This window comes from Peromyscus maniculatus, chromosome 7, assembly GCF_049852395.1.
Source record: "Peromyscus maniculatus bairdii isolate BWxNUB_F1_BW_parent chromosome 7, HU_Pman_BW_mat_3.1, whole genome shotgun sequence".
NCBI lineage: Eukaryota > Metazoa > Chordata > Mammalia > Rodentia > Cricetidae > Peromyscus > Peromyscus maniculatus.
In genome coordinates this window covers 2,881,456-2,892,355 of record NC_134858.1, presented here as the reverse complement: position 1 = coordinate 2,892,355, position 10,900 = coordinate 2,881,456, and positions in this window count along the sequence as shown.

Sequence of the window (10,900 nt, the reverse complement as noted above, 5' to 3'; positions counted from 1 at the left end):
AGCCGGAGGGTGGTCTTCATCTGGCATTCCTATCTCTCTTGGGACATTAGGACAGTCAGCTGACCAGTGACCCTTTTGGCAACATTTTGGACAAGGCCTTGTTGGTGCCCTTCATGGGGCGGTGGTGCAAGCCCGGGCCCTATGGCCTTCTTTCCCGCACTTGAAACAGGGACCAAATGGCTTTTGGGGAGCTGGTCGGAGAGTGTTTGCCAGCACCTGGCAGCTCCTTTTTGGGGTTTTCTCATCTCTCCCATGGTACACCTTAAATGCTATCGCCAGCACATCTGCCTGTGGGGTCAGGGGGCCGTTCTCTAAAAGTTTAAGGTTAGCCCTAATGTCGGGGAAGCTCTGTGAGACAAAGTGTGTCATTAGGAGCTGCCTACCCTCAGGGCTCTCTGGGTCTAAGCTAGTGAACTGAAGTAGAGCCTTGGTGAGCCGCTCCAAGAAGTGAGATGGATTTTCTTCCTTATTTTGAATTATCATTTTTAGTTTTTCATAGTTTACTGGTTTTAGGGCAGCCTTACGGAGGCCTATCAGAAGAGAGGTAATAAACTATCTCTAGCTAGAGAGACACCCTGGGTGTTATAGTCCCAGTGTGGTTCTTGGTCAGGAACCGCTTCAGCCCCTGGAGGGTGTGAGGGGTTAGTCTGGTGAATCTCATCTGCATGAGTCCTAACCTGCTCCCATACCTGCCTGCACTCCTCAGGAAGTAGGTTATTAGAAAGTATCATGTATGTATCATGAAAGGTAAGACTATAAGATTGAGCTATATATTGAAACTGTTTAGTAAAGGAAGCAGAATTAGAAGTTTGAGAACCCAGCTTGCTTTCTATCTGAGAGAGTTCTGTGAGAGAGAATGGAACATGGACCTTAATCAATCCATCCACACCAGCCACCTCTCACAAAGGGAGAATGGTTGAGGGTTTGAATGGCTGGGGTCAAGCCTTTAGCAGTCTGAGAATGAGTGGCAGGAGGAGTGAAGGTTGCAGCCAGGGCAGGGCCTTTGGAAATGGTTGCTGCCGAGGAAGAATCAGCTTTAGAAGAAGAGGAATTCGGGAGAGGAGCTGAAGGAACAGATGCCTTAGGAGTAGGGTGGGAGCAGAAGGTCGGATAGGTGGAGGTTTGTTAGCAGGATCTAGAGTCAGAGATTCTGAAGTCAGAGAGTCATCCGGTTTAGGCACAGCTAGGAGCATATGAGCAGGAGGGAGGAATCCAGAAGAGATGGGTTAGCACTGAGAAAGAAGAAAGCTATGACATAGGGCAACTCTTTCCATTTGCCTGTTCACTGGCAGAAATTAGATAATTCCCATAAAATATCGGGATCTAAGGAGCTGCTCAGCAGCCATTTTTTGTTGTTTTCTAAAGCATATTTGGGTCATCTCTTAGTACAGAGACGGGTCAGTTTAGGAATCTTTATGTAAGGCATTAAGCTGAGAGGTTTTAAAGCCCCAAGAAAACAGCCTAGGGGAGGACTGATGGGGTTGGAAGCCTTATTTCCCATGTCTGCAGCAGAGAGGCAGAAAAGAAAAAAAAAAAAAAAAACCTGATCCAGAGCCAAGGCCCCAAGCGTCCCTAAGGCCAAGGACGGATCTTCATCAGGCACAGGCTGCTAGACAGCTCATCAGCTGAAAGACAGGGGCCTACGCTGTGTGAAGCTAGGGAATCCGGAACAGCATCTACTGCTTCGTCAAGCTGGAAAAAATGTGCCGTCCCAGGACGCATCAACAACGGTGGTCCAACCTCGAGGAATATCTCAAACTGCAGACGTAGGAGATGGCAAGATATTTAAGCCTGTGATAGGGGCCGACTGTAGCCAATAAAGACCGTGGTCGGGGGTTCCCCCATTTCAAGAATACTCAGTGAGACTCCGGACGCTCAACGGTCATTCTCACAGATTCAGAAAAACATTTACGCTGGCTGAAAAGTGGGGGACTCACCAATTGAAGCAGTGGTGTTACATAGATTCCTGTGGCCAGGCAAACACCTGTTTGGTCACAGCACCAGATGTTGGGTTATTTGCGGCACTCTTACCCTGCAAGGAAACATCACAAAATGTTACAGAATCCACTAACAAGAGTTTTTATTAAGATAAGGGAGAGGGACATATGTGCACAAGCCTGTGGAAAGACATGTGAATGAAGTGGGGCCGGGAATCATGGTGCCAGCTTGTAAAGGCTGGGCTGTGCTTGCACACACAGGCCCATGTGGCTATTCCACACATGTGTGTAGATCACATGGTTGCACTGCATGCTTTATGCAACCGTGCAAAGCCATGGGGTCCTGGTCACGTGAGACGTTTTGACCCAGAAATGACTAGGCAGAAGTGACTAGGTCCTGCTGGACATGCGTGACCATGCCTAAGCATGGGGGTGTGTCGTGAATCCATATCACCTACCCCACAACCATTGGATATTCTGAGGCCTGGCAGCTGAAGACTAATGTTGTTGCTCTCAATGACCATGGAGGACCCTGGAGTGGCTGTCTAGGTAGCAGCAGTTAGTCTCTGTCACTTCCAATTGCTAACTAAGGTAAAATTTATTCTTCTTAGATCTCTGATGTCATCTACCAACCAGGCTTTGCTTCAGCTGCCTTCTCAGTTCTCTATGTAAATAAGCTGGCCTCATTCTCTTAGGGATAATACTGCTCTAGTATCTTCTGGTGAATTAGATAAAAAGACACAGTTTTAAGGTTTATTTATGTGAAGATAGGAAAGCTGTCTCACTTCTGTTCACTTTGATGATGTTTAGGGAAGTCTCCCTCTTCCTCCACTCACTCAACCACTTCCTTTGAGTAAATTTCCTCTGGTTATAGATTTAAAGACATGTTTCCTTGGGGTGAAGCCAAGAAGTGTTCATACCTCTTAACTCAAAGCCATAGTCTTCTGCTGTGTCACCAGGAGGTAAATCTGTTCCAGCTGTCTGACAGATACTTGCAGGCCCCTGGGAAAAGTTCTGCTACTATCAAGAAATCTGGTCCAATAAAAACTAACAGTCTCCAGAGCCCATTTGGACCACACCCATTTTGAGCATATTTCACAGTCTCACTCCTCTTGCCTGGGCCAAGGCCAATCCATAGAGGGTCCTCCAGATACTCCAGTCCTGTACCAGCTCCAAGGGTACCAACCACCAACTGAGGATGCCAACTGGGATTAATGTACCCCAGAGAAACAGCAAATGTGATGGCTCATGTACTCCTAAAGATCACATCATCCCTCAATTCACTGCTGGTACCATCTCTCCAGACTCAAGCAGGCACATGCCCAGCAACCAGAACCTGGTTTTCCAAGATGTCCTTAAAGGGATGTATCTGTTCTCGTGTCTCAGTCATTCACCCCCATTGCCTCTTCTGTACAACCAGGGCACTTCTCTGTTCCATTCTTTCTGGCAGTTGTCACTCTTCCCATGGTTAGCCCCACTCATGAGGGCAATGATAGCAATCTATTTTTTTTCTCCTAGCAATCTGCCTTCTCAGCTCCCTCAAGCAACAAATGCCTGAGATCTCCATGATGACAGCCAACTGAAGGCTCCTTCACTCACACATCCTACCGTGCATGACTCCAGTTCCCAACTTCCACCTCCCACTTTGCCCCAAATCAGTAGGAAGCAGTCTTGAGGATTCAGCACCCTTATCCCACACTTGCTATCCGGAACTCACCTTTTAATAATAATCAAAATGGAGGAATGTTAGTGTTGTGGCCAACCCCTTGGGGGCCTGCCCTGTGCATCCTAATGTAAATCCTACTTTAAGATAAAATCCTCCTCCCTGCTCTCTCTTTCTCTCTGTTCCCTTGAAATGTGCACTCCTCTCACCCATCTCTCTCTTTCACATCCTTTCCTTCTCCCCCTCTCTTCTCCCCACCAAACAAAACTCTTTACTGAGCACTGCCTTCATGGTGTCTCTGTCTCTCATTTACCATGGGGCAATTTGGCCAAAAGGCCCCCTCATGCCATATCATTACAATTACCTTTATATTGTAATCAAGTATCTGTAAGATAGCAAAACATGAACGAATCACCCCCATAAGAGAAATGATACATGTTTTCACTGGATGCAGCAGTGGGCACATGTATTTATTTCTATAGTTGAGGTAGGATTCAACAATGGAGACACTGGACTGATTGCTGTGGGGGATAAGGATATAGCATAAGTCTCATACACAATGAAGAGTGTGAAATGAATTCACACTCTAAGTCTGAGAGAAATCATCATTCATGTCATGTACCCCTTAGTGCCTTATCAAACATGAAGACGTTGCAGCCCAGGCCTTTTCTTCTGAGTTGTCTGGAAGAATCTTCAAAGTACTGAGGTCTGCTTTGCTTGGCACATGTGGACACAGAAATATGGTAGAAGGGTGGGTCTTTGTGGAAAAAAATGCAACAATGAATTTCAGTAGAACATTATCACACTCTTAATTGCCCATATTATAGAAAGGTAGTTTATGCATGTTTCACAATAACACTTTAGAAATCCTCTGTAACTACTCTTTTCTTTTCTTTCTGTTTACTAAAGTCCCTGTTTTCCTAGAACTTGTGGTATAGACCAGACTGATCTTTCACTCACAAGTATCCACCAACCTCTGCTAGAATTAAAAGCTTGTAACACCCACATTCAATAACCCTAAGACTTTTATTTTAGCTGACTAAATATCCTCATTTACATCTGAATAGCACATGACTTCCCAATTCTTCTGTTATATGGCTTATTCCATATGAAGATCAGTGAGATCTAACCATTAAATGTCTAGGCAACTACTTCCTTATGACAGAATGCCCAAACAAACAAAAGTATTCTTTTTTATCAGTGACATAATCTAGAAGCTGTAAGGAAGTGTTTCCATATAATCTAGTACATATATTCCTCATGCATATTCATTCACAAAGCACATTGAAGAGACTTAAAGGATGGCTTCATCATTGGAATACTTTTCTTTTTGTGCAAATCTGTCTCTCCACTACCACCCTCTTATCCACAGCCAAGTTTTCGAAAACAGGTATAACATGCTTCTGGTCACAGGATCATATGTGCATTTCCAAGTTGTCCTGTCACCTGACCGCAAGATAGATGCTGTAAGAACCCAAGGTCCCAGAGTCAATAGGAACATTTTCTGACTTCCACCAAGCTGCAAGTGCCATTATAAAACCAGAAAAGCACTCGTAACAACAGGAAACATGCAAACTTGCCATGACTCCTGAACTAAAGCAAGGTAGCAACTGCATGAGAGGAGTGAGAGGGGCAGTGAAATGACCTTTGGCTTGTCCCTTAAGCTAGAAAATGTCCCAAGAACCCATTCTTCTAAAATAGCATTACAGAAAGGGCAATCATGTTGGTGTACCCTGAAAAAAAGTGGAACCATCTGGCAGAAATGCCACTTTGTTAGCTGCGTTCAAAGTTTCTGTTTGACCAGATAGTGTGAACTTTGTTCACAGCAGCTTGCAGGGGTGGGGCAGGGTGGGGTAGGGTACGGTAGGGTGTGGTAGGGTGGGGAACAACAGATAGCTCTTTGAGGTTAGTTTATTAGACCAATGCTGAGTTTTGGGTTACTGGCAGAGCTCTGGCTTGAATTCTTTGAGTCTGAAGTGGTGTGACCCACTGTTCTGGCCAGCATGCCTCTGTGATTGTTGGGAGACTACACGTTTGCACCAACCAACACCTAGAGTCCTCACCACCACAGAGTAACCCAACCCAGAGAGACATGCCCTCTGCTCTTCCATGGCTGCCTTAGTCTTCCCTGCTTTGGTGATGCTTAAAGGTCATCCTGTTGAGGAAGTCCCTGACCCGTCATTTCTTGTGACTGAAAATAAGGTTGGCAGTTATGAGAAGAATGAGGAGGCTGCTCTGCTGCTTGAGGAAGTTAAAGCTTAAATTGACATTTTAAAAAAGACTATTCTTCTCTAGGAAAGAGAGCCAGTAAGGCAAAATGAGAAACTGACCACATATCCAGTTCAGGGGCTTCATAAACACCCTGCTATTAATCTGCTTTATGTAAGCAAGCTGAACATTATGAAATTTGTTCCTGGTGGGACTGTAGGGTACTTCTGCATTTGGAATGAAAGTGCTTTCTGGAAGTTAGATGAGTTGCATGGCACTTGGCATAAGGCTGCTTCCCTCAAGAGTAGCTATAATTCCCCATGCCCAAGATGATGATCACAGACCCTAATAGAATCTTGAAAGGCCCAGGACCCAAAGAGCCCTCCAAGCACCAACCAAAAAGATTCATTGTAGAATCTTGAAGAAAAATTCAGTGATAAACCTGAGATTCATGTTGAAGCTGCACTCTTATGCAGACTGTGCACAAGAATGCCATTCTTCACCAGGCCAGAAATCACAAACTTCAGTGAAGAAAGTGGCAGTGCCAGAAGCCACCTGACAGTCAAATCAGAGAAGGGGTCAGCCTGGAAGGCAGTGAGCAAGCAAGCAAGCAAGAAGCCTGTGGGTGACAAGATGGCTGGAGGAGCCTTGGGGTAGAGGGTGATGGGACTTAAGCTACCAAGAAACCACCAGCTGAGAAGAAACCAGCAAAAAAGAAACCTACTGCAAAAGAAAAACCTGCTACAGAAACTATTAAAAGCTGTTTCATTCCATAGAGCAAATAGAGACAGACTACTTGAATAAAACCTGATCAAATATGCAATGAGAAAGAAAATAAGTGAATAAAACTATGCAAAATAGTCAATAACAACAAAACTATAATTAAATATGGGCAAATGTTATGAATAAATATTTTCCAAGAAAAAACAGCCAACATGTTTCTGAAAAAAACTTAACTGTATTAGGTGTCAAAGAAATGCAAAGCAAAACCACAAAGCTATCAGACATCAGTTAGAATAGCTATTATTAGAATGTCAAAAAAATATTGCTGGTAAAACACAGAGAACAAAAGAGAGCCTATATGGATGGTCGAAGTATAAATACCAATAGTCTTTGTAAAGAACAGTGCTGTTTCCTTAAAAAACTAAAAATAAATCAATGTACACGTTTTAGAGGTTTTGACCACAGAGTTTTGACAGCACAGAAAACATATCTTATGTCTGACTAGGCATTTTGTGCTCAGGATCAGGTTCCCAGTTCCTTTCTGTGTACTGTGGAAATATTTGAATATAACGGCAGTGGGAGCACTGTCAAAATAAGAGATAGCCAAGACTGCTTTGTGATACTTTATATCAATCACTTAGAAGTTTCTGTCCTGCCAGCAACTCCTAAATACTCAGCAGCTGCTTCTCAAATATTTTACTCAGAGACTTAAGATTACTTATAAATGCTCAGTCAGTAGCTCAAGCTTATTACTAACTAGCTCTTACGCTTAAATTAACCCATAATTCTTATCTATGTTTAGCTACGTAGCTTGGTACCTTTTCTCAGTAAAGCATTTTCATCTTGCTTCCTCTGCATCTGACTGATAACTCCTGATTCTGCCCTTCCTCTTCCCAGAATTCTCCTTGTCTGCTTGCCCTGTCTATACTTCCTGTCTGGCTAAAGGCCAATCAGCATTTTATTAAAGCAATTCAAGTGACAAATCTTTACAGTGTACAAGAGCATTATCCCACAGCGTAGGAATACTTTTTTACACTCAGTTAAGCAAAGACCCATTGGCTTTGCACTTGGCCATATACTAAGTAAGAGTGAGATGATTCTCCCTGATGAATAACTATGTGGCCAGTTAATCACATGGGCATTCATGAAGAAATAACCCCTAGATAGCCATGTCCTTTCCATTGTACAAGTTATTCTTGGTTTACTTTGTTTTTAAACTGATACCAGGAAATCTTGGTGGGGGGAAGGAACCTATTAGTATACAGTTTATGACAAAATGTTCCTTCTAAGTTTCCAGAATGTCTAGTAAGTTAATTTCCTTTGAAATGGTAGAAACTCTTGTTGGAAGTGATATTTCAATCATTAGTGTCTGTACACTAATACATAGTTGTCTAAATTACTCTTGTGCTTGAAAATAAAATAAGTGTCCTTGAGGGAATACTTATTTGCATATAAAGGTATTGCACCATGTACCAAAGCGAAACTAACAAGTTGAATATTTTTGTGCAGTATGAAAAAGAAGATCTTTCCTTACTTAAACTGCAACTGAAGTCGCAGATTGAGGAAACTCCCATCAGCCACACCTTCTCTTTAATGATTCTTCTGTCTCAACTTCACCTACTCTTCAAATTTAAGGCTTTTCAATTCCTATAATGTTGCAATGAACCAGGGTTCTACATCATCTTTCTTAATCAACTAAATGGTGATCTAGACCTTGAAGATTTCAACTCTCAACATTCACAAGTCTCTGATTTTAGGTATTTTGAAGCTTAAATCCTTAGCTTTTATTCTAAAGGTTGACCCTGAATTCTTTTTATATATCTGTGTACTAAGACTGAGGGTGTCCCTGCATATTTTATACATGGAAGTGAAACCCATGAAGAGATAAGAATGAAAACAAAAACCTGGTGCAGATTGAATCATCAACCCTGATCAGACTTAGAGGAGTCTAATTTCTTGTGGATTATTCCTAATATGTTTAACCCGGGAACAGATTGAAAAGAAGTTGGTTTTCTAATGTAACATACACCTGTTGCACAAAGAAGTACAATTACATTGAAAGTCAACTCAATGAAAATTTTCTTCCACAAAATGATTTCATTGCCTAAATTTCTATGTAACCATCACTTTACTCTTACCTCAAACTTCCTGTTTAGTATTTTGTGTATCTGATGGCATCCTTTAACATGAAACATGTAAGAATTTCTTCAGTGAAGTTAGCCTCTATGTTTATTTGATTTCCAGAATGTAGTAGTTTTGTTTTGATTATAAATGATAAGTATACATAAGTAATAAGACATTTATCACCTTAAATACATCTTAAATGAAATAACGCTAGGAATATTTTCAGAATTGATAATAAGAATGCATTAAAGAACCATGTTTGTTTTTGATGGCATGTTATATGTGAACAGAGCTCATTAAATAGGTTCTATTTATGAAAAGGAAGAGAATAAAATTCCATATAGAATAGGAGATAGGCAAGATAAAGGGTCATCCTGTCATACCTGTACTGATACATACACACAATGCTACATCAGTTTTCACCAAATATATGAGAATAAAAATTTGCTTTTGACAACTACATGCTTAATTGCTAAAGCAGAAAATGGAAATAGCTTAAATTCTTGAGTCATCTTTTGGAAAAGAGCCATTGTCTTTATGGAAGCATCCTTCTGAGGGTTACCATATGTAATAAACATATATCAATCACATTTATGTCATTGCATATTTTAGTTTATTTCCTTATAATACTTTCAAGATATAATACACTTTCAAGATGCTTTTGCCTCTAATGTATAATTTAAAAATTTGTTAATGTTTATAGAAAGTGTGTGTCACCAGGGACTTCTGTTTGTTCAATATTTTTGTTTTAGCATCTCCAGGCAACAAAACAATTTCTTAAATATTACAGATGTACAATAGATTTTGTAATCTATCTATGTATCTATTTGGTTTTAAATAGATACATTACCACTTTTAAAGGATTTTTCTCTCAACAATACATTCAACTATTATTTATTTGGTGTCCATTTATGAAGCAGACTTTCTGCAGCATTGGGCTGTAGTTACTTGCAAGTAGGACATACATACTCCTCATCCATCACAGAAGCAGTAGTCTAGGGAGGAGGAGAGATAGATTTAGAAATATAAACATAGTGAATTTGGGAGTTTGACAGATGGATGGTTCATTGTTTAAGAGCACATACCACTCTTCTTTTTTTATTTTTAACCATTTTTTGTTTTTATTCTTTACATATGTTATTACATCCTGATTATAGTTTCCCTTTCCTTCATTCCTCCCAGTTCCCCCCATCTTTCTTCTCCCAATCCACTCCTTCTCCATTTCCCCTCCCTCAAGAAAAGAACAGGCCTCCAAGGAAATCAACTGAACATGACATGATAACTTATAATAAGGCTAGGCAAAAACACTCATATTAAGGATGGACATAGCTCAGTCCCCATACAGGCTCTGTGAGCCTTATGAACCCTGCTTCATTGACTCAGTTTGTCTTATTCTACAGTGCCTAGGATCCTTCCTCCCCCTATTCTTTGGGTTTGCCTGGCTTGCCTGGCTATGGGTCTCTGCATCTGCTCCATCAGTTGCTGGGTGATACCTCTCTGATGACAATTGGGCTAGGCACTGATCTATGAGTGTAGAAGAATATCATTAGGAAATATTTCATTGACTGTTTTTATTCACTTTTTTCCCTAGTTGTATTTGGTTCTATCCTGGTCTCAGGGATGCCCAGCCTCTGGTTCCTGGCCATCCATGCAGTGTGAAATGTGAGTTCCCTCTTACAATGTAGGCCTCAAGTTGGACCAGTCATTGGTTGGCCACTCCCACAAGTTCTGAGCCACCTTTACCACAGCACAATTTGCAGGCAGGACATATTGTGGGTCGAAGGTTTTGTGGCTGGTAATGTTCCACTCTCATGAAAGGGAACCTTGCCTGGTTATAGAAGATGGTCAGTTCTAGCTCAGTATCCTCCATTACTAGGAAGCTTCACTAGGGTCAGTTTCTAGATTCCAGGGAGTTTCCTCTGCACTAAATTTCTACACTCCCCCCCCAAGTTCCCACCCAATTCCAGTCATCACTCCCAGTACTCTGTCCTTCCATCCCTGCCCTGTTCCCCCAGCCTGAACCCTCCTGTTCCTATCTACACTAATTCTCATTCCATTCACAAAAATCTATTGCAATTCCTATTCCCAGAGAGATACATGCATCCTCCTTCAAGCTCTCCTTATTACTTAGCATCTCTGGGTCTATGGATTGTGGCATGATTATCTTTTACTTAATAGCTAACAAATGAATACATTGGATGATTTTTGTCTAGTTTCATCCATTTGCCTTCAAATTTCATGATGT